Source organism: Lissotriton helveticus, chromosome 8 (genome assembly GCF_964261635.1).
Source record: "Lissotriton helveticus chromosome 8, aLisHel1.1, whole genome shotgun sequence".
NCBI classification, from domain to species: domain Eukaryota; kingdom Metazoa; phylum Chordata; class Amphibia; order Caudata; family Salamandridae; genus Lissotriton; species Lissotriton helveticus.
The window spans coordinates 864,377,551-864,399,960 of record NC_136069.1 but is presented as its reverse complement, the minus strand read 5'-3'; the positions used below and the strand labels follow the sequence as shown (position 1 = coordinate 864,399,960).

Here is a 22,410-nt window from a genome sequence, read left to right as displayed (position 1 = left end):
AACACCCAGGCATGGCTGGCCGACAATCACCTTAAACTAAATGCTCTGAAAACTGAGTTCCTTCTGATCTCACCCCCTGCGAAAAAGGCCATCACCCAAACCTGGCTCAATCATCTAACCGCTCTAAATGACCATCGTGGACTCGGCGAAATCCCTTGGCATCACACTTGACTCCTATCTCGACATGCAGCAGCATATCAGCAAAGCAGCTAAGGGAGCCAACTTCCAAATGAACACATTGAGAAAACTCAAACCCTTCCTACCACCCAAAGACTTCCGAATTGTTGTACAAGCCCTAGTCATTCCTCGCATAGACTACGGAATTGTGGCTCTCAGCGGGCTCCCCCTAACAACAACGGCGCCCCTACGAGCCTCCTTGAACGCGGCCGCGAGACTCATCACTGGTTCAAGAAAACACTCGCATATATCCCCCGACTTAAAAAAGCCCTGAACTGGCTGCCTTTTGAAGCCAGAGTTCAGCTGAAAATTGCCTGTATGACGCATTCGGCCTTACACCACAAGTCACCCAACTACCTCACTCATAAGCTGACTATATCAGGAGGCTCAAGATCCAACAGAAGCACAAAGAATCTCCTCCTGAAACCTCGTCGATTCCGGAAGGAAAAAACATACAAACGCTCCTTCTCAGGGATGGCTCCTAGGATCTGGAATGCACTCCCGCCAGAAACTAGGCTTATCCCCTCCTCTGTACTCTTCAAGAAAGAGGTAAAAGCCATCCTTATGGCTAAGTTCACCTGACCTCTATTGCGACTGGAACAATGACAGTACATGGCTCCTATATTATCGGCTACCTGAATGCTTAACTATGTTAGACTCTTTTATGGCTGCTACTGGACCAAATTCACTGCACGGATGCTATTTTATTGGTTTCCTGATTGTTTATTAAGGCTGTACACTATGACTTGAGTGCTTTACTAACTTGCATTCCACTCACTACTGCCTACTATGCTTTCAATAGTGTGTTTACTCACCCTCTGGGGTGCTATAATCTTATTCGAGTCGACATTACACGGCTCCTATATTATTGCTTATTGATTGTTATTATTGTGCATACGCTTGTGCGATTTCTACCCTAATTAGCAAATCACTCCCTATCGAATTCTACACTGTTTTCAACAGGTTGTCTATCCTACCTACTGTTTTTGTAAAGCGCTCTGATATCTGCTAAGATCTTGTTCGCGCTATATAAAACTTTTAAAATAAATAAATAAATAAACATTCTCGGTTTAAGAGGGTATGCTAGGAAAAAGATGGCACGTAGACTCATCTCCAGTCTTTCTCACAGTAAGTTATATTTGATTAGGTCTGCAAAGGATACGACTGAAAAATTCAGCAAAGAAGCAATTAGTAGCGCTTATGGTGGTAGAGTTCAGAGCATTCAAATATGGCGTAAATGTTGTCATCTAAAACTAAACAGAACCAAACCCCTACTTCTGTCACCTAAGCCAAATTTCCATCTAGACAACATTCATATGAATGAAATTCAGTCTGTGGGTTTCTAACCTCACATTGAAATTGTGCAAAATCCTGAAGAATCATACTTGATAGGAAATTTACACTTGAAACTCACTTCAAGAATCTAGCCTAAGAATTATTATTCCTACTTAAACTTCTCAGAACCTGCAAACATTTCCTACAAATAATATTGCCTGAAACATTTTGTGCAATCTCTTGTATTCTCTTGCCCTGACTACAACAATGTGTTGATCACTGGATTACCGAAAAAGTTTTGCGCCATTGAACTCTGTCCTGCATGCTCACTCCAGGCCTGTCTCAAACTCACACAGATATGACCATATCAGACCAGTCCTTGCCTCTTTAAAATAGTTTCTAATTCAGGTATTTGTAAAACGTCTTGTATGACCGACTATGTACTATACCTAAATACCCTATATATCTCTTTCAGAAACTAACCATCTCTTTGGAGTTCCCGCATATTGACAAACAAAATGTACTCCCACCAGCAAACAAATATTTTAGGAGAAAATGCTCTTTTGCTGGTTCTTTCTCTAGACATGCACCTAAGATATGGTACTCCTGAAAGTACCAGTGATCGACCCTTGACCCCACCAGGTAGGTTGCTCCCCCTCCGCACAGCACCGCCTGTGCCTCCCTGCCACAGCTGCCGCTGCTGAGGTAGTTTGAGGCCCTCCACCACCCGCAGCCTACCACCTGTGCCTCGTCCCTGGTGGCCAGTGGTAGGCCTTAGTTTTGTTTGTAATTTGTTATTCCATTGTATTGCACTCTCTTGCTGTCCGTGACTGCTATTGTCTGTCTCTCCTTTGTTGCCCCAGGGATTCTGTGCCTTTTTTCTCCTGTCCCCTTCGCTGCCCCCGTGTTTCTGTGCCTTTTTTTCTCCTTCTGTCCCCTTCGCTGCCCCGTAATTCTGTGCCTTTTTTCCCCTGTCCCCTTCGCTGCCTCCATGATTCTCTGCCTTTTTTTTCTCCTTCTGTCCCCTTCGCTGCCCCTGTGATTCTGTGCCTTTTTTCTCCTTCTGTCCCCTTCACTGCCCCCGTGATTCTGTGCCTTTTTCTCCCTCTGTCCCCTTCGCTGCCCCTGTGATTCTTTGCCATTTTTGTTCTCCTTCTGCCCCCGTGATTCTGTGCCTTCTTTCTCCGTCTGCCCCTGTGATTCTGTGCCTTCTTTCTTCTTCTGCCCCCGTGATTCTGTGCCTTTTTCTCCTTCTGCCCCAGTGATTCTGTGCCTTTTTTTCTCCTTCTGCACCCGTGATTCTGTGCCTTTTTTTTCCTTCTGCCCCTGTGATTCTGTGCCTTTTTTACCCTTCGCTGCCCCCGTGATTCTGCGCCTTTTTTCTCCTTTTGCCCCCGTGATTATGTGCCTTTTTTCTCTTTCTGACCCCGTGATTCTGTGCCTTTTTTCTCCTGTCCCCTTCGCTGCCCCCGTGATTCTGTGCCTTTTTTTCCTCCTTCTGTCCCCTTCGCTGCCCCCGTGATTCTGTGCCTTTTTTCTCCTGTCCCCTTCACTGCCCCCGTGATTCTGTGGCTTTTTTTCTCCTGTCCCCTTCGCTGCCCATGTGATTCTGTGCCTTTTTTCTCCTTCTGTCCCCTAAGCTGCCCCCGTGATTCTGCGCCTTTTTTCTCCTTTTGCCCCCGTGATTATGTGCCTTTTTTCTCTTTCTGACCCCGTGATTCTGTGCCTTTTTTCTCCTGTCCCCTTCGCTGCCCCCGTGATTCTGTGCCTTTTTTCTCCTTCTGTCCCCTAAGCTGCCCCCGTGATTCTGTGCCTTTTTTCTCCTTCTGTCCCCTTCGCTGCCCCTGATTCTGTGCCTTTTTTCTCCTTCTGTCCCCTTTGCTGCCCCCGTGATTCTGTGCCTTTTTTCTCCTTCTGTCCCCATCGCTGCCCCCGTGATTCTGTGCCTTCTTCTCCTCTTTCCTGCCCCCGTGACTCTGCGCCTTTTTCTCCCTCTGTCCCCTTTGCTGCCGCCGTGATTCTGTGCCTTTGTCTCCTTCTGTCCCTTCCGTTGCTCCCGGGATTCTGTGCCTTTGCTTGTGTCCCGCCACGGCGACCCCCGCGGCCCCACCCCCCTGACTGCCCATTCCCTGCCCCCGCCTCCCGCCTCCCAGCTGCTCCTCCCTCCCACCTACCCATATATGGTGACTGCTGCGTGTCCGCGCCCCTGGCGCGCCGAAGACGTGCCTGAACCGCGCCCAGCGCTAGAACCCCTGGCCCCCGGCCCCCGTGCCCACCACGACGACCGCTGCCGCTACGATGCCTGCACACTGCAAGCCCTCAACCCTGGACAGAACCACACCTACTTCAAGGCTGCACCGAAACGCACACATGGTACCTTCACCTGCCGGACCTGCAGCTACACAAGCCTCAGAGCCGCCGAACCACCCGCCAAGAAAAACCTCAACCACCTCCGATGCATCCTACTGAACACCCGCTTCTCACACAAGCACGCCGTTGAGCTCTGGGACCTGCTCGACACATCATCCCCGGACATCTCCTTCCTGAAAGAGACCTAGATGAATGACTCCTCCACACCGGACATCGCCATAGCCATCCCAGACGGCTACAAGATCACCCGCAGAGACCGCACCAACGGAGTCGGAGGAGGAATTGCCATCGTCCACAAGAACAGCGTCAGGGTCTCGACCAACACCGACGACACTCTCAGCACCGCCGAACACATGCACTTCCAGATCCACACATACCCCAACACCACCCTCAAAGGTACCCTCATCTACAGACCCCCCGGACCGCGACCCCAATTCAGTGACTTCATCGCCGACTTCATCAGCATGCACGCCCTGACCTCCACCGACTAAATCCTCCTCGGAGACCTGAACTTTCACCTTGAGAACAACAATGACAGCAACTCCAGCACCCTGATCGCCAACCTCGCCAACCTCGGACTGAGGCAGCTCGTCACAGCGCCTACCCATTCCGCCGGCCACACGCTCGACCCCGTCTTCTCCTAAAGCTCCCACGTCTCCTTCAGCCACACCACCGAACTCCGCTGGACCGACCACCGCTGCATCCACTTCACCTTCCAGAAACCCACCACACACCACCGCACCTAACAGATCCCTCGCCGCTGCTGGAGCAAAGTCACTGAAGACCAACTACACGCAAACCTCGCTCTCAGCCCACCCACCGACACCTCCAACATCGACGACGCCACCTGTAACCTCAGACGCTGGATCAACGACTGCGCCAACACCCTCGATCCATTGAAGAGAAACCCACCCACAAAGACACCAGCAAGAGAGCTAGCTGGTTCACCACAGAACTCTTAGCCTCCAAACGAACCTGCCGGAAACTAGAGAAGAAACGGCACAATGAAAAGACACCGGACAGCCTAGCAGCCCACAAAGACGCCATCCGCAAACACCATCACCTCATCAGGTCTGCCAAGAAGACCTCCTTCTAAGACCGCCTCGACAACAATGCACACAAAAGCAAGGAGCTCTTCAACATCGTAAAGGAACTCTCCGAACCTCAGCTCCAACAACAACGACATCCCGCCGTCGCAAGCCCTGTGCAACTACCTCGCCACTTTCCTCCACCGCAAGATCGCTGACATCCACGACAGCTTCAATGCCCAGACAGCCCCAACAGACAACAACACAACAGACTCTCCACACACCATCGACCATGACCCCCTGCCAGCCTGGGCCAACGTGAACATAGATGACACCATCAAGACAATGAGCACAATCCACTCCGGCTCCCCGTCTGACCCACTCCCGCACCATATCTTCAACAAAGCCAGCAGCTCCACGCACCCCACCTGCGCGATGTCATCAATCTCTCCTTTGAGACCACGACCTTCCCAGAGAACTGGAAACACGCTGAGATCAACGCCCTACTCAAAAAATCCATGGCGGACCCGAGAGACCTCAAGAACTTCTGGCCCATCTCCCTGCTTCTGTTCCCAGCCAAGGTCATCAAGAAGATCGTCAACAGACAGCTAACCCGATACCTCGAAGAAAACAGCATCCTGGACCCATCCCAGTCAGGGTTCCGCAGCAACCACATCACCGAACCTGTCCTCATTGCCGCCATCGATGACATCAGGACCCTGCTAAGCAATGGTGAGACCGTGGCCCTCATACTCCTGGACCTCTCTGCCGCCTTTGACACCATCTGCCACCGCACACTATGCACACGCCTCCACGATGCAGGGATTCGAGATAAGGCCCTGGAATGGACCGCCTCCTTCCTCTCCGGCAGAACCCAGAGCGTCTGCCTCCCCCGTTCCGATCCGAAGCCTCCAAGATCATCTGCGGCGTACCCCAGGGATCATCCCTCAGCCCGACACTGTTCAACATCTACATGGCCCCGCTTGCACAAGTCGCCCGACAGCACGACCTCAACATAATCTCCTACGCGACAACACTCAACTGATCCTCTCCCTCACTAAGGACCCCCTCACCACCAAATCCAACCTCCACGAAGGAATGAAGGCCGTCACCGACTGGATGAAGATCAGCCGACTGAAGCTGAACTCAGACAAGACGGAGGTCCTCATCCTCGGCTCCAACCCTTCAGCCTGGGATGACTCCTGTTGGCCTATGGTACTGGGAGCCGCCCTGACACCCACCGACCACGCACGCAACCTGAGAGTCATCCTCGACTCAACACTCTCCATGACCAAGCAAGTTAACGCAGTCTCCTCCCCCTGCTTCAACACCCTCCGCATGCTCCGCAAGATCTACATGCGGATCCCGACAGATACAAGAAGGACAGTCACCCAGGCCCTCGTCAGTAGCAGACTTGACTATGGAAACGCCCTCTACGTGGGAGCCCCAGCCAAGCTCATCAAACGACTGCAACGCATTCAAAACGCCTCTGTACGCCTGATCCTCGACGTACCACCCCACAGCCACATGACCCCCCACCTGAGAAACCTGCACTGGCTCCCCGTCAACAAGAGGATTTCCTTCAAGCTCCTCATCCACGCACACAAGGCACTCCACAAGACCCTCCCAGCCTACCTCAACAGACGACTCTTCTTTTACATCCCAAACCGCCAGCTCCGTTCCGCCGACCTCGCCCTCGCCACAGTCCCTTGCATCCGAAGATCAACCACCGGCGGCAGATCCTTCTCCCACCTCGCCGCCAAGACCTGGAACACCCTCCCACTGAGCCTACGACAGACCCAAGACCTGCTGACCTTCAAGAGGCTACTCAAGACCTGGCTGTTCGACCAGTAGCTTCCCCCTTTTTTCCCCAGCGCCTTGAGACCCTCACGGGTAAGTAGTGCGCTCTACAAATTCTTGAACGATTGATTGATTGACTCAGCCTTTTCTGAATTTTAGGCGCTCCCTTAAATCTCATCTTCTAAATTCCTATCAATTATCCTTCTCTGAATAGGTACCTTTTTAAACCAAGAAACTGTTCTTTTTCGAAGTTTCCAAATCCACTAAACTGTATTTATTTTTGCCTTTTTGGTTGTGATCAGATGTATTGTAGCCTATGATGCAGTTGACACATTATTGTAATTATAACTGGTGATATTTTGGAGGTATTTTTGTACATAAAAAGTGATGCGACATATGTAATCTGAAACACTATAATGCCCCTCAGCTCTTTTTTCGTACTTTGTAAAACTTTCTAAAGTAAAATAAGTAAAAAAGAAAATATATCTCCTGGATTTCAGAATGCAGTAAGGGTCTTTTGAAACCCATGTGGATCTGAAACGTCTTTATGCATGAATAATCCCCTAGCACCAGACCCATAGGTACATTTTTAAAGAACAAAAAACAGTCTTCTCAGGTCGCCTCTGGGCCATTTCTTTGATCAGTTTCCTGACATTGATACCTCTGAAGTCATAGCTATGACTAATCCGTTTCTAGTACTGGAGGGGTTGTGCCTTATGCTTTCTCTGCAGGTAGTCACTCATACAGTAGCTTTAGAGGTGATGAAGTCAGCCACAAGTGACCCATTATTACTGTTTAAGACTAAGAATAATGTTGACTGGGATTCTGGCATATCTGAACATTTCAAAGAGTGAGGACATTATCTTTGGTAGCCATTTTGGTTAATTTAGCATCAAAAACTGATCTCTCTTAGGAGGGTTCTGCTTGCAACTCGGGGACTATTCCAACGTGTCCTGGTCGAGACCTGATGACACGCGGCAGAGCAGTGGCATCCTCACCTCAACTAATTAAGCAACATTTAGCCTCTCTCTTCATAAATATCAGACCCATAGAACAGAGTGTGCGCAGAGTAAACTATGAGGGGTTGGTATCAGCCTCTGGTGAGGACAGCTACAAAGAAGCTGCACAACGATCAAGGACAGAGCCATCCTGATGAGAGAAAAATACTGATTCATTTCATGTACTAATCAATGACTGAGACTCTTTTAGGTCATCTTCATCATCATAATCTTTATTCGATTTTATACATAAAATCATAAAAGTCAAGTCATTAAAAATGGTACACAAATTATCATTACCGCACTCATGCTTATTTTAAAACCCCGGTAAGAAAACATACAAGAAAAAAAGCAAACTGTTGAAGAATTTAGCAGCTGTAAGTACAGTAAGGCAGGACTGACTTGTGTAAAATTCATTGGTTTTAAAATTGGGCGTAAAAACTTATGTCGCAGATTATTACATTTTGGACAAAGCATGAAAATATATAATCTGTCGTTGATCAATGTATTATCACAATTACAAAGGGGCTGGTCCGAATATAAAACAACCATGGTTAAAAGGGATTAGGTGGGGGAATAAATTCAACCTGAAATAAGTCAACAGGCGGCGTTGATGACTTGTCATATTCCAGGTCAAATAAGGACTCTTTTAGGTGAAACACAGTAACCAGCCAGGGTGAAGATGTTGCTCCTACAAATATCTAAATGTGTGTTCTCTGTCTGAATCCGATACACTCTATGACCAAAAAGAATTTGAGGATGGGCTGAGGTGGGAGGCAAGATTGGGAACACAGGAGAAGAGAGGGTGAAACAGGAAGTGAATGAGGAAATTAAAAGAAGGAAGAATACATTAAATCATAATGATAGTAAACTACTACTACTGTAATAATAATAATAATAGTAATACACAAACACCTTAAACAGGTGCAGATAACATATATCAAAATTCCTCTTCCTCGTTTTTGTTTTCTCTCCTTTCTCAAGCTATTACCCATCTTGTTTTTTGTCCATTTTTAAATCCCACCTCATTAATAACGGAGATACATTCATTAAGTATTCTGTATGGGTATGGTGCTTATAAGCACTTTACTTGATTTGTATAGTCTACCTGTGCTGTACACAAATGTTTCATTTTTTTAAGGTGCTTTCTTTTTGTGACACATTGAAATGAGATTAAAGTGGAGAAAAATGATAGTGATGGGATAATGCCGTCTGTTTGAATAAAAAGTATGTGCTAAATAGATGTTTCTCTACTTTTGTGGCATTTTAACAGCATGTTGGACTGTAGCCAGAAAGCATGCTAGTTTTGGTGGATGTCCTGCTAAACTGTAAATAGCCCCCAAATCTTCACTGGAATGGTCATTTTAATAAATTTCAAGTATCCACAACTGTATACTGCAAACAGGGCACCATGATTTAAACGCTGAAAAGGCTTGGTACAGAAGGCCTCAAAATGCATCATTTGTCAAGAAAGTGAAGATTACTGGTGAACACCTTCCATCTCACAGAGCAACTACGTTTTCAAGGTTTTCCTGGCGAGTCCACATGAGAAAAGAAGCAGAAAGAAGGCAAGCAGCCAACTCTCCAATGGTCCTCGAAGACTTTCAACCACATCCTAAAACAAAACTCACCACTGGTGTCCAGTGCCAGGCCGGTAAACTGAAACAATCCTCCCCCAGTTTCAAGATTTAGATAACTAAGGACTTAGTAGACTACATTTTATCCTCCTATTGTTACACTTCTGAGTTGTGCTATTTATGTTAGCTGAGGAGGGGAATGTGTTAACAAATGTTTATTCAGGACTCCCTCGGTGAGGGCCTCGGTGCCTAGGTGGTCCTTCGTGGCAGGGTAGAGAGTGGACTGTAGTGGTTCCCATGAGGATATTAACGAAGATTACGGGACAATAAAATACACTACTATAACACTTCATCCTCATGGTTTATGAGTTGTCCAGTTCTTTAAGGATCAAGAGGAGTTATAATAGCTTTGTATAAAGATATTTGAGCATCCGAGGGGGTTACATGCTGACAACAATTCTGTCGTTTCTGTCAGCATTGTGATATCTCCCAGCAGCACGTCAAGCTTTACCCATCTTCAGTTATTGGTAAGTCAATTCAATTGTGGGTAGTTGCTAATAGTAGACATTCCATGTTTCCATATATAGGGTACAGTGTATGAGGAAGTGTATCTAATCTTACGCAAGACCCAGGTCACACTGTCAACAGACCCCGGTGTGACTATGCATTCTAGGTCGGTTTGCGACACTGTCTTTGAATTTCTAGTGACTCTGAGTAGTCGTCAGTTCTGTGTTTATGGACGTCAATAAATGGAATCCAGAGGTAGCAGTTGCTACCTTTGCTTGTCTCAGACCCCTCCCCTAGCACTGCACCTGCCAACTTACTAAGCAGCAAATTGGAGACCCTGGAAAGGTTAAAAGTGGAGTAAGCATGTGAGACAGGAGCCAAGATGGCAACCTAGCAAGTCACTCCTTCCGTCTTCTGCGCCATATTGTCACAAAAGTGCACTTCAATGAACATATAAGGTATTTTCTAAGTTTCCAGATTGGCTTTGTACTGAGTGGCTGGACTGAGGGAGTGAGGTAGCCAGTTCTGGTTGACTGCTGTGCTGCCACATCAGGGTAACCCACTTGCTGGGCTTTCCAAGGGCTGCCACTATGCCTGCAGTTCAGTGCTGAGGCGATGCATGGGAAAGAGTGGCCTGAGTCGGAGTTGAAAGGAAATTATCCTGCACACACACACACACACAAAGTGAAGACACGCACTGGGCATGCCAGATGGGCGAGGGAGAGGATTGGTGACCTCTGAAGCCCACTCCCAGGTTCAGCACAGAAAGAGATACAACCCAGGCCAAGCAGCTGTTGAAGATCTAGAGTAACAGAGGGGAATGTTGAGCTAGAAACTGCTGGTTTGCGTTGTGAGACTGCAGGACTTGAGAGTTCTGAATCAGGCCTAGTTGTGTGCAACTTTACCATCTCAATAAGTGAATAGCCGGTGCTTTGCCCCCATGGCCAGGATGAGAGAATTGAAGGGGGATCCGCAAAGTGCGATTCCACTGGGCAAATGTGCATTGAGCACAAAACCAGTGGTGACTGGACCTCGCCTAACAGAGTTCCAGGGTCTTGGAGTGGAACAATTTATTACAAAGGGCAATGAGATTGCCCAGACAGAGCGATCCCGTGTAGCATCTCCCCAAAAGTAATTTCCCAGTGAAACCGTGGACCTGGTGGGAAACCGTGACAAGTTTACATGCAAACAATATGTATGGGGTATAGACAAACTAACAGATGCTCTATCTACAGAAAATGATTTTCAGGACATTATCAGCAGAAATATTATCAGTTTAAGGGTGTATCTATACTTTTGTTTTGGTAATTTGTAATTTAAAAGATATCTGGACAGCAAACCAATGACACTGTAAACAGTACTGTGGTAGGGACATCTAAAACCATATAACTATTAAACAAAATCGATATTACACCGTGGTGTGTAGCCCCATCATTTTCCTCACCTGCCCAACAAAAGTAAAGGTGCAGCAATAACAGAGACACACCTCCATTCAGCTTTAGGCAGGGGATTGCCAAGATGACACATATGGCTGCGACATCTCAACAAATGGCTGCCCTTGAGGCGTCAGCAGTCTGGAAGTGTTCAATGTCAAACTGAAAGAAATTATACTTAATGAAAATAAACCTATCACAGAAAACATAGACTCACTTGCCACTGCTGTTACCCTCCCAGGCAGGCTATTGACAAGTTCAGAGACAGAACTGATGAAGTGGTGACAAGGACCTCAGATGTGAAAGGCAGCACAGCTTCATGAAGCTTTAACAATGATGGGGGCCCCTCTGTAAAGACACGAAGAAAAGTTGGTGGACTTGGAAGGCAGACTGAGGTGTAAGAATGTTCACCCACTGGGATTAGGGGATAGCACAAAGAAACCTCCCATAGAGACGCTCCTGGAGAAACTGGTTTCCTCCCTATCACAAATGAAGAGTTTGCCAATGATAACTGATTAGTAGAGTGCATCACATCCCGGCGCCTCCTGGAATGCTCCCCCAGATGATAATGATCCAGATGTTGAGATACGAACATAGGATATGACTTCTGACAGCTGCACAGAGAGGGGGGAGTTCTGCCAGATATTGATCGCTATAGTACAGTGTTGATATACAAAAAAGGCTCTTATTTCATCAGGTAGAGTGCCGACTGTTGGAACGCAGAAATTCCTATGCACTGCATCCGCTGTTGAGATTGCATATTGATGGAAAAGGCAGAAAGCAATTCTTTAACAATCCAGAAGAAGTGCTTCACTACATTGCGGCATTGAGCCTACCATGAGCAAGGGAAGCATCCCTTCGAACTTTTGTTTCCTGACTACACTGCAAGATGAAATGATAGGTAAAGCTTTACAATAAATGCAGCCTGCACAGGGTATATGGAACTACAGAACTGTTAATGCTGTTTCATATGCTCTTCCTCTGTACTCTTGATAACTAGGAACAAAGCCTGCAAATAGACTCTTAAGCTCTGGCTAGAATCTGTGGGCAAATCCACCCACCCCTCTTGTTGAAGTGATGCAAAATCTTTGGATATATATTAACTCCGATCTCTTCTTAAGGACCCATATCTCAAAACAACAAGTTCCTGCTCTGGCAGTTAAAAAGCCTAAAGCAAATTCTTCCTTACCTTGATTCTCCTTTGATCATGGCTTTTATTCAATCACACATTAACTATGGGAACTCCATCTACCTGTGCCTGACTGATAAATTGCAGCAATCCTACATTCCACGAAGTCCAGAGGGTGGGATCACATCTTCCCCATATTTACGTCACCTCATTGGTGCCAGTCTGGAAGAAAATATTTGGTTATATATACTGGTTATTGACCAAGGATTCATTCACTTCTCCCAGGTTTGCATGGTTGCCAAATGTGATCTATATATACTGAAATGGGCCTGACATTCCTGTGATGAATTATGTTTAAAAAAAACACTATAAGCCGAGAAGCCCAATGTCTAATTTGCAAATAATGCAAAATAGCAAGCAGCACAGCAGAAGACAATTGCCACTTCAACTGACCGGAGCTCTTGCTAAAAAGGGTCAGTTGGAGCACAATGCTAATATACATAAAATGTAGGACAGTATATATACGTTTTCTCTGAATACAAGCCTATAGAACCTAATCACGTGTCAGAAACGTGTTACTGTCTGCAAAAATCGATCTAATGAGCAGGCGGCAGGATCTTCTCAGGGAGGAAGCAAAAGAGGCCATTGAGGAGAAGATATCCTTTATAAATACAATATACTGAGCTCATTATTTTCCCAAAATCCAACTTCCAGTCACCAGGACTGAAAGCGAAGTTTTTCTTTGCAGAAATGTGCGTATTAAAAACTTTGAATAACAGAACTTCTGGGCCTATCAGAGCCATGACACTTAGCAAGCATATTAGAGGCTGATGGCTGATGGATGTTTCAAATCATTAAAAAATGACATCCATGCTAGTGTATATGCTTCATCATAAACATCTAAAACATTGATAACACATAGCACTATTTAAATATGCTATTGTTACTACATATCCCTGAGACAATAACAGTGTAATTGGGGGACAGACCCTTCCCCGTTGCTGCAGCCAAGGAGTGGACCAACTTTCCCTTGGGCTTATGGGCTGTGCCTTTTCTAGTGTTTTTTTGCAAGTTACTGAAGGCTTATCTTTTTTAAATGTTCACCTCTCATCCTCTTCCCCCTTTGTATTTTTTTATTTTAACTTTAATCTTCTTGACTAATACTGTCAAAGTGCCAAGAAACGTTGTTGTGTACACTGATGAATAAAATATAACATACCATTAACATTGTGGGGCGACAAGGTGGCACAACTAGCCTTATCCACTTCCATGGAATAAGCATGGTTGGCATTGCCTGATCTCATACAATAGTATTTAGGTAATCAGTTTTAGAATGTGTGTCAGAGGCTCTGGCAAGGACTGATGGCATTGTAGAAAAAGTGAACAGATTATTGGTAACTGAGCCACTGTCATTTTAAGGACTTTTGAGGTCCGGGAACAACATATTTTAGACACTCATGTTTACAACGTCTTCAAATTGTATTACTCACGTTTTTGCTAATTGTAACCTGCAGAATGGCAAACAAACTTTCAGAAAAGGTTTCACACAAATACAGTAGAACTGTGTCTTTCAGAGAACTCCAAAAATCCCTACAATGACACTGGGAAAAGAGACAGTGGTAGAGGTAGAGGGAAAGAAGAAGAGAGGATTAGATATAAAAATAAACAGTGGTGAGACACACAGCAAGAGAGAAAGTTTACTTTCCCAGGTGTCCCCATGGAAGGTGGGGACCCTGGGCAGTTGGACACTTTGTCTTTGCCTTACAACATCTTTGCAGAGCTGCGTAAGATCACACAGGGAGTCAGAGGAGAAAAGGGATCCACAGGGTAATCTCTCTCCGAACAAGGGAACAAAAAAGTCAAAGCTCAGAAAGAAAAGTGACTCAAGAGGCAATTTGGCTATAAGAATAAATAACACCAAGGATAAAATAAATGTGCATGACACACACACACACACATATATATATATGTAGTTATAGTTAGGATTGTTTTCCATAGGAAATCCGCAACATTCTATTGGGAATAACTTTGGCGCCGGTGGATGAATGTTCGCGAATTTCTCAAAGAAGATGGCCCGCTCCGCTCTGCTCCTTCCCTGAAAGTTTGGGGGGGGATTCGTCAAGCGGGGGCCGAGATATTTGGGGGTCCCAAAACGTGTTTTCCCCATGTTAATTTCCATAGGGCGGTTGGACTCACTTTTAGCCCGAACGGCTGAATGGATTTCCACCAAACTTGGCAAAATTGTAGGGACTGGTAGCCCGATGTGCCTTTGCTTTGTCTCAAGATATGTGCTCCAGTGGATTTTGAGTAATTTAGGTTAAAAAAATATATATATCTATAAGCGCGCCCCGGTACGCGCACCGGGGCGCGTACCAGGGCGCTACGCGAGTTCGCGAGCGGAAAGCTGATTGGCTCTCGGGTGTCTGTCAACATTCCAAACAGTCCGGAGCGGCCGCCATCTTGTGTCTCGGTAGGATCGAGACACAAGAGGTGGCAAAAACAAAGGGGGAAATGACTAAAAGGGGGTAGGGTAGACCCCCCCTGACCTCCTAGGTTTGATGTGGGGGCCATAAAAGGGCCCCGCGGGGCAAAAAAAAAGGAAAAATTCGATTTTCGCGGGGGGAGCGCCCGGTACGCGCACCGGGGAGCGTACCGGGGAGGGTACCATGGGGAAAACCCAGTGAAACAGTAAAATAATAATTTAAAATGATTAGAGGTAGGGTAGCTCTGAATAGAGTTGTTGTGTTGTGTGGGTGATTTCAGTACCAACATGTAGGTACCAATGCACAGTCTTAAATTCAATGTACACCTTCTTTTCTGTAGATATCTTGCATGTTGTTACAGAAGTTATTGTGGTATATGGAATCCATACCATATTCTGTCAGGAAAGCAGAAACAGATCCTTTAAGCACTCCCTGAGAAGGCCTAGGGGATCATGGGTAGTCTACCCTACTCCCTTATGATGTTTTAAAATTGCACAGTATACTGTAAGTCTCACTTTATATTATAATCATTTTGGTACTACTTCATGAATTACATATAAAAATGAATAATGTCTCTAACAATTTTTAATTATTAAATAAAAATGTATTGTTTAGAATTTTCATAGTTTAATAAAACTTCTAGCATTAGATGATCTGGAATCTCCTCAAAATTGCATGATTCAATATTTTGTAAACAGTCAATAAATTGTTGGTCTAGAGACTCATCCATAAAATCCTCGTCAACAAAATCTTGTTGAAGAATCCCCTCATCGGTAATTTCGAAAGAAATATTGATGTTTTCTTTTTCTCCTTCCATTTTCTTGCTGTAAATTGCATAGAAAATAACTATATCAGTAGAGTTAGGGCACTGTTGGGTTTAAGTTCAGACAGGTACTTCTGAGTTTTTAACAGTGAAGTTATCTTTGGGCAGTGTATGGTATCAGGCAGGACGTAGAAATATAAAAAAGTGTATGTGAAGAAGCCTAAATAAATTCATAATTATACCAGAGAAGCCTAACTTAATCTATAACTATAACAGAGAAGCCTATCTTAATCTATAACTATAACAGAGGGACAGTAAATAACTATCAGAAAACGTTTTTACAAATTAAATTAAAGTGCCCCTTACAAATTAACAACTTACCTTATAGAAAGGTGATGAAGATAAATGAGAAAATCCTTTAAAGATGTACCTCAGGTAGTTGTAGTCAAAATGGCGGTGTTTCCCTCTCATTTTTCATTTATATTCATGTACATAACCAATCAAATGTCAGGAAATAAAAGTAAAAAATGAAAGTAACATTTTAATTGGTTGTAAATTCTAACACTTCATATGTGTTCTTGTCAAGTAATTTACCTCAGGATATTTAGACAGGGCTACAGCCCAAATGGCTCAATGGTATTCCACCAAATTTGGGAAAATGGTAGGGACTGGTATGTAGTAGGGCCTATTCTATATTTGGTGAAAGTCTATCCAGTGGTTTTTATGTAAATTAACGTTAAACATTTTTGGGGAGCGCTCACAGGTGCGCGCCCCGGTACGCGTACCGGCAGCACTACGGGAGTCCTCCATCTTGTGTTTCGGTAGATTTGAGACACAAGATGGAGGACAAACATTGTTGGGAATGGGTAAAAGGGGGCACGGTAGACACCCCCTGACCCCCTAGGTTTTCTGAGGGGGGCTTAGGAGGCCCATATAGGCCAAAAAATAAAAATAAAAATTATTTTTCGCGGGGGGAGCGCCCGGTATGCATACCTGGGAGCTATGGTAACAGGTAGAAAGGGCTGAGGGGGGGAAGGGTGTTGCTTTGAAAATAGAGAGGGAAGAGTTTTAATTGGTTAACATGAGGGATATGTGTGTAGAATTAGAGGTTTTCTTTGCCATTCATGGTTGCAGTGCCTGGAGTACACACCTTTTGCTCTGCTAAAGAAATATTGGTGTGTGTGTCTGACACTGTTCTCAATCTCCCAAAGCATTTGTAAAGGTGAGTAATGATTCATTTAATATAGATAGAGACTTGTATACTCTATGGAGAAGATTTGGAAGCAAATTGTGGTTTTTAAATGTTGCTTTGTGTCATGTTTTTTGATAATGCTTGGTAAAAAGTTTTTGCTGCATAGAGGAAATGTATTTTGTAAAATTGTGAAGTTTCAGTAGTGACATGGAATGCTTGTACATATGACCTGTGCTGTGTTTCTTAAATGTGATGTGAAAAAAGATTTTGGGGAAAATGAATGGCGTTTACATTTTTGAGAAGGAATATTAAGTGTCTACATGATTAAAGAAATATATTTGAACCTTTCACAATGATGTCACCTGTGTTATCTCAGATTAGGAAGCACATTGAGCTTCTTTCTTGTTGGTTTGTGTCATGTTTTTTGATAATGCTTGGTATGAACATTTGCAAGATAGAGGATTTGTATTTTGTGAAATAGTGAGGTTTCAGTAGTGAAATTGAATGCTTGTACATAGGACCTGCGCTCTGTTTCTAAAATGTTATTTAAAAAACGATTTTGGGGCAAATGAATGGCTTTTACATTTTTTAGAAGGAATAAATAGTGTCTGCATGATTAAATAAATATTTTTGAACCTTTCACAATGATGTCACCTGTGTTACCTCAGATTAGGAAGCAGATTGAGCTTCTTTCTTGTAGGTTTCTGTCATGTTTTTTGATAATGCTTGGTATCAACATTTGCAAGATAGAGGAATTGTATTTTGTGAAATAGTGAGGTTTCAGTAGTGAAATTGAATGCTTGTACATAGGACCTGCGCTCTGTTTCTAAAATGTTATTTAAAAAACGATTTTGGGACAAATGAATGGCTTTTACATTTTTGAGAAGGAATAAATAGTGTCTGCATGATTAAATAAATATATTTGAACCTTTCACAATCATGTCACCTGTGTTACCTCAGATTAGGAAGCAGATTGAGCTTCTTTCTTGTTGGTTTGTGTCATGTTTTTTGATAAGATAAAAAGATAGAGGATTTGTATTTTGTGAAATAGTGAGGTTTCAGTAGTGAAATTGAATGCTTGTACATAGGACCTGTGCTCTGTTTCTAAAATGTTATTTAAAAAACGATTTGGGGGGAAATTAATGGCTTTTATATTTTTGAGATGGAATAAATAGTGTCTGCATGATTAAATAAATATATTTGAACCTTTCACAATCATGTCACCTGTGTTACCTCAGATTAGGAAGCAGATTGAGCTTCTTTCTTGTTGGTTTGTGTCATGTTTTTTGATAAGATAAAAATATAGAGGATTTGTATTTTGTGAAATAGTGAGGTTTCAGTAGTGAAATTGAACGCTTGTACATAGGACCTGCGCTCTGTTTCTAAAATGTTATTTAAAAAACGATTTTGGGGCAAATGAATGGCTTTTACATTTTTGAGAAGGAATAAATAGTGTCTGCATGATTAAATACATATATTTGAACCTTTCACAATCATGGCACATGTGTTACCTCAGATTAGGAAGCAGATCGAGCTTCTTTCTTGTTGGTTTGTGTCATGTTTTTTGATAAGATAAAAAGATAGAGGATTTGTATTTTGTGAAATAGTGAGGTTTCAGTAGTGAAATTGAACGCTTGTACATAGGACCTGCGCTCTGTTTCTAAAATGTTATTTAAAAAAACGATTTTGGGGCAAATGAATGGCTTTTACATTTTTGAGAAGGAATAAATAGTGTCTGCATGATTAAATAAATATATTTGAACCTTTCACAATCATGTCACCTGTGTTACCTCAGATTAGGAAGCAGATTGAGCTTCTTTCTTGTTGGTTTGTGTCATGTTTTTTGATAAAGCTTGGTATCAACATTTGCAAGATAGAGAAATTATATTTTGTAAAATAGTAATGTTTCACTAGTGAAACTGAATGCTTGTACATATGATCTGCGCACTGTTTATTAAATGTTATTTAAAAAATGATTTTGGGGCAAATGAATGGATTTTACATTTTTGAGAAGGAATAAATAGTGTCTGCATGATTAAATAAATATATTTGAAGCTTTCACAATGATGTCACCTGTGTTACTTCAGATTAGGAAGCAAATTGAGCTTTTTTCTTGTTGAATTGTGTCATGTTTTTTGATAAGATAAAAAGATAGAGGATTTGTATTTTGTGAAATAGTGAGGTTTCAGTAGTGAAATTGAACGCTTGTACATAGGACCTGCGCTCTGTTTCTAAAATGTTATTTAAAAAAACGATTTTGGGGCAAATGAATGGCTTTTACATTTTTGAGAAGGAATAAATAGTGTCTGCATGATTAAATAAATATATTTGAACCTTTCACAATCATGTCACCTGTGTTACCTCAGATTAGGAAGCAGATTGAGCTTCTTTCTTGTTGGTTTGTGTCATGTTTTTTGATAAAGCTTGGTATCAACATTTGCAAGATAGAGAAATTATATTTTGTAAAATAGTAATGTTTCACTAGTGAAATTGAATGCTTGTACATATGATCTGCGCACTGTTTATTAAATGTTATTTAAAAAATGATTTTGGGGCAAATGAATGGATTTTACATTTTTGAGAAGGAATAAATAGTGTCTGCATGATTAAATAAATATATTTGAAGCTTTCACAATGATGTCACCTGTGTTACTTCAGATTAGGAAGCAAATTGAGCTTTTTTCTTTTTGAATTGTGTCATGGTTTTCGATAATGCTTGGTATCAATGTTTGCAAGAGAGAGGAAATGTATTTTGTAAAATATTTAGGTTTTAGTAGTAAAATGCAATGCTTGTACATAGGACCTGCGCTCTGTTTCTTAAATCTTATTTGATAAACGATTTTTGGGCAAAAGAATAGCTTTTACATTTTTGACTAGGAATAAATAGTGTGTGCATGATTAAATAAATATATTTGCAGTTTTCACAATCATGTCACTTGTGTTACTCTAGATTAGGGAGCAGATTCAGCTTTTTTCTTCTTGCTTTTTGTTAAGTTTAATGATAATGTTTGGTATCCACATTTCCTAGATAGAAGAATTGTATTTTGAAAAATAGTGAGGTTTCAGTAGTGAAATGGAATGCTTGTACATATGACCTGCGCTCTGTTTCGTAAATGTTATTGGAAACACGATTTTGGAGCAAATGAATGGCTTTTACATTTTTGAGAAGGAATAAATAGTGTCTGCATGATTAAATAAATATATTTGAACCTTTCACAATCATGTCACCTGTGTTACCTCAGATTAGGAAGCAGATTGAGCTTCTTTCTTGTTGGTTTGTGTCATGTTTTTTGATAAGATAAAAAGATAGAGGATTTGTATTTTGTGAAATAGTGAGGTTTCAGTAGTGAAATTGAACGCTTGTACATAGGACCTGCGCTCTGTTTCTAAAATGTTATTTAAAAAAACGATTTTGGGGCAAATGAATGGCTTTTACATTTTTGAGAAGGAATAAATAGTGTCTGCATGATTAAATAAATATATTTGAACCTTTCACAATCATGTCACCTGTGTTACCTCAGATTAGGAAGCAGATTGAGCTTCTTTCTTGTTGGTTTGTGTCATGTTTTTTGATAAAGCTTGGTATCAACATTTGCAAGATAGAGAAATTATATTTTGGAAAATAGTAATGTTTCACTAGTGAAACTGAATGCTTGTACATATGATCTGCGCACTGTTTATTAAATGTTATTTAAAAAATGATTTTGGGGCAAATGAATGGATTTTACATTTTTGAGAAGGAATAAATAGTGTCTGCATGATTAAATAAATATATTTGAACCTTTCACAATCATGTCACCTGTGTTACCTCAGATTAGGAAGCAGATTGAGCTTCTTTCTTGTTGGTTTGTGTCATGTTTTTTGATAAAGCTTGGTATCAACATTTGCAAGATAGAGAAATTATATTTTGGAAAATAGTAATGTTTCACTAGTGAAACTGAATGCTTGTACATATGATCTGCGCACTGTTTATTAAATGTTATTTAAAAAATGATTTTGGGGCAAATGAATGGATTTTACATTTTTGAGAAGGAATAAATAGTGTCTGCATGATTAAATAAATATATTTGAACCTTTCACAATCATGTCACCTGTGTTTCCTCAGATTAGGAAGTAGATTGTGCAGATGAGGTGAGGCATGTCCAGGGGTACAAAGGAGGTGAGGCCTGTGTCCATGAGTGCAGTGGAGAGGACTCACCTCCTCTGACCCTTGGACAAGACTCACCTCCTCTGTGCCCCCTGGACGGGCCTCAATGTATTTGGTATAATTGATTGTAACAGGGTGCAGATGAGGTGAGGCGTGTCCAGGGGTGTAGATGAGCTGAGGCCTGTCTAGGGGTGCAGATGAGGTGAAGTCTGTTCAGGGTTGCAGATGAGGTGAGGATTGTCCAGGCGTGCAGAGGGGGTAAGGCCTGTGTTCAAGAGTGTAGTGGGTGAGAGGCCTGTCCAGGGGTGCAAAGGAGGTGAGTCCTGTGTCTAAGAGTGCCGTGGGGGAGAGGCTTCTTGAAGTCCAGCCCACTGCACTCTTAGACACAAGATTCACCACCTCTGCTCCCCAGGACACGCATCTCTTCCAGTACACTCTTGAACAAAGGCCTCACCTCCTCTGTACCTCTGGACAATCCTTACCTCATCTGCAACCCTAAATCGTTTTTTAAACGGGCCTAAATGTATTGGGTATAATTGATGGTAACAGGGTGCAGATGAGGTGAGGTCTGTCCAGGGGTGTACATGAGGTGAGGTCTGTCCAGGGGTCCAATTCATGTGCCCTAAATCGATTTTTAATTAATATTTAAAAAACAGAGCACAGGTCATATATAGAAGCATTTCATTGCACTACTGAAACCTAATTTTTTTACAAAATATAATTCCTCTATGTAGTAACATTTCTTTACCAAGTATTATCAAGAAATATGACACAAAGAAAGAATAAAAAAGTTTAATCTGTTTCTTAATCTTAGAAAACACAGCAGACATATTTGTGAAAAGTGCAGGTATATTTATTTAATCATGCAGACACTGTCTAATCCTTCTAAAAAATGCTAAAGCCATTCATTTGCCCTTTAATCGTTTTCATATTAACATTAAAAAACTGAGCACAGGTCATATGTACAAGCATTCCATTTCACTACTGAAACCTCATTTTTTTTACCAAATACAATTCCTCTATGCAGCAGAAATTTTTTACCAAGCATTAACAAAAAAATAACAGAAAGCAACAATAAAAAAACACAATCTGATTCATAATATGAGGAAACACACCTGACATGATTGCGAAAGGTGCAGAGGAGATGAGGAAAGTCGAAATGGCTTTCATGATTGTGAAAGTTGCTGAGGAGGTGAGGCCTGTGTCTAAGAGTGCAGTGGGGGAGAGGCTTTATAAAGTCCAGTCCACTGCCCTCTTGGACACAGGCCTCAACACCTCTGATCCCCATGACAGGCCTCACCTCATCTGCACTCCTGGTTAGGCCTCACCTTATCTGCATCCTGTTACCATCAATTATACCCAATACATTGAGGCTTGTCCAGGGTGCACGGAGGAGGTGAGGCTTGTTCAAGGGTCAGAGGAGGTGAGTCCTGTCCAATGCACTCTTCGACACAGGCCTTACCTCCTCTGCACCCCTGGACAGGCCTCACCTCATGTGCACAATGTACTTCCTAATCTGAGAAAACACAGG

At 42.8% G+C, this 22,410-nt stretch overlaps 1 protein-coding gene across 3 annotated transcripts in view; it reads left to right on the top strand.

Annotated features, from left to right (window-relative positions):
* CTPS2 (CTP synthase 2) overlaps positions 1 to 22,410 on the top strand; it is a 2,098,303-nt gene that overhangs the window by 1,522,672 nt on the left and 553,221 nt on the right. The window lies entirely within an intron of this gene.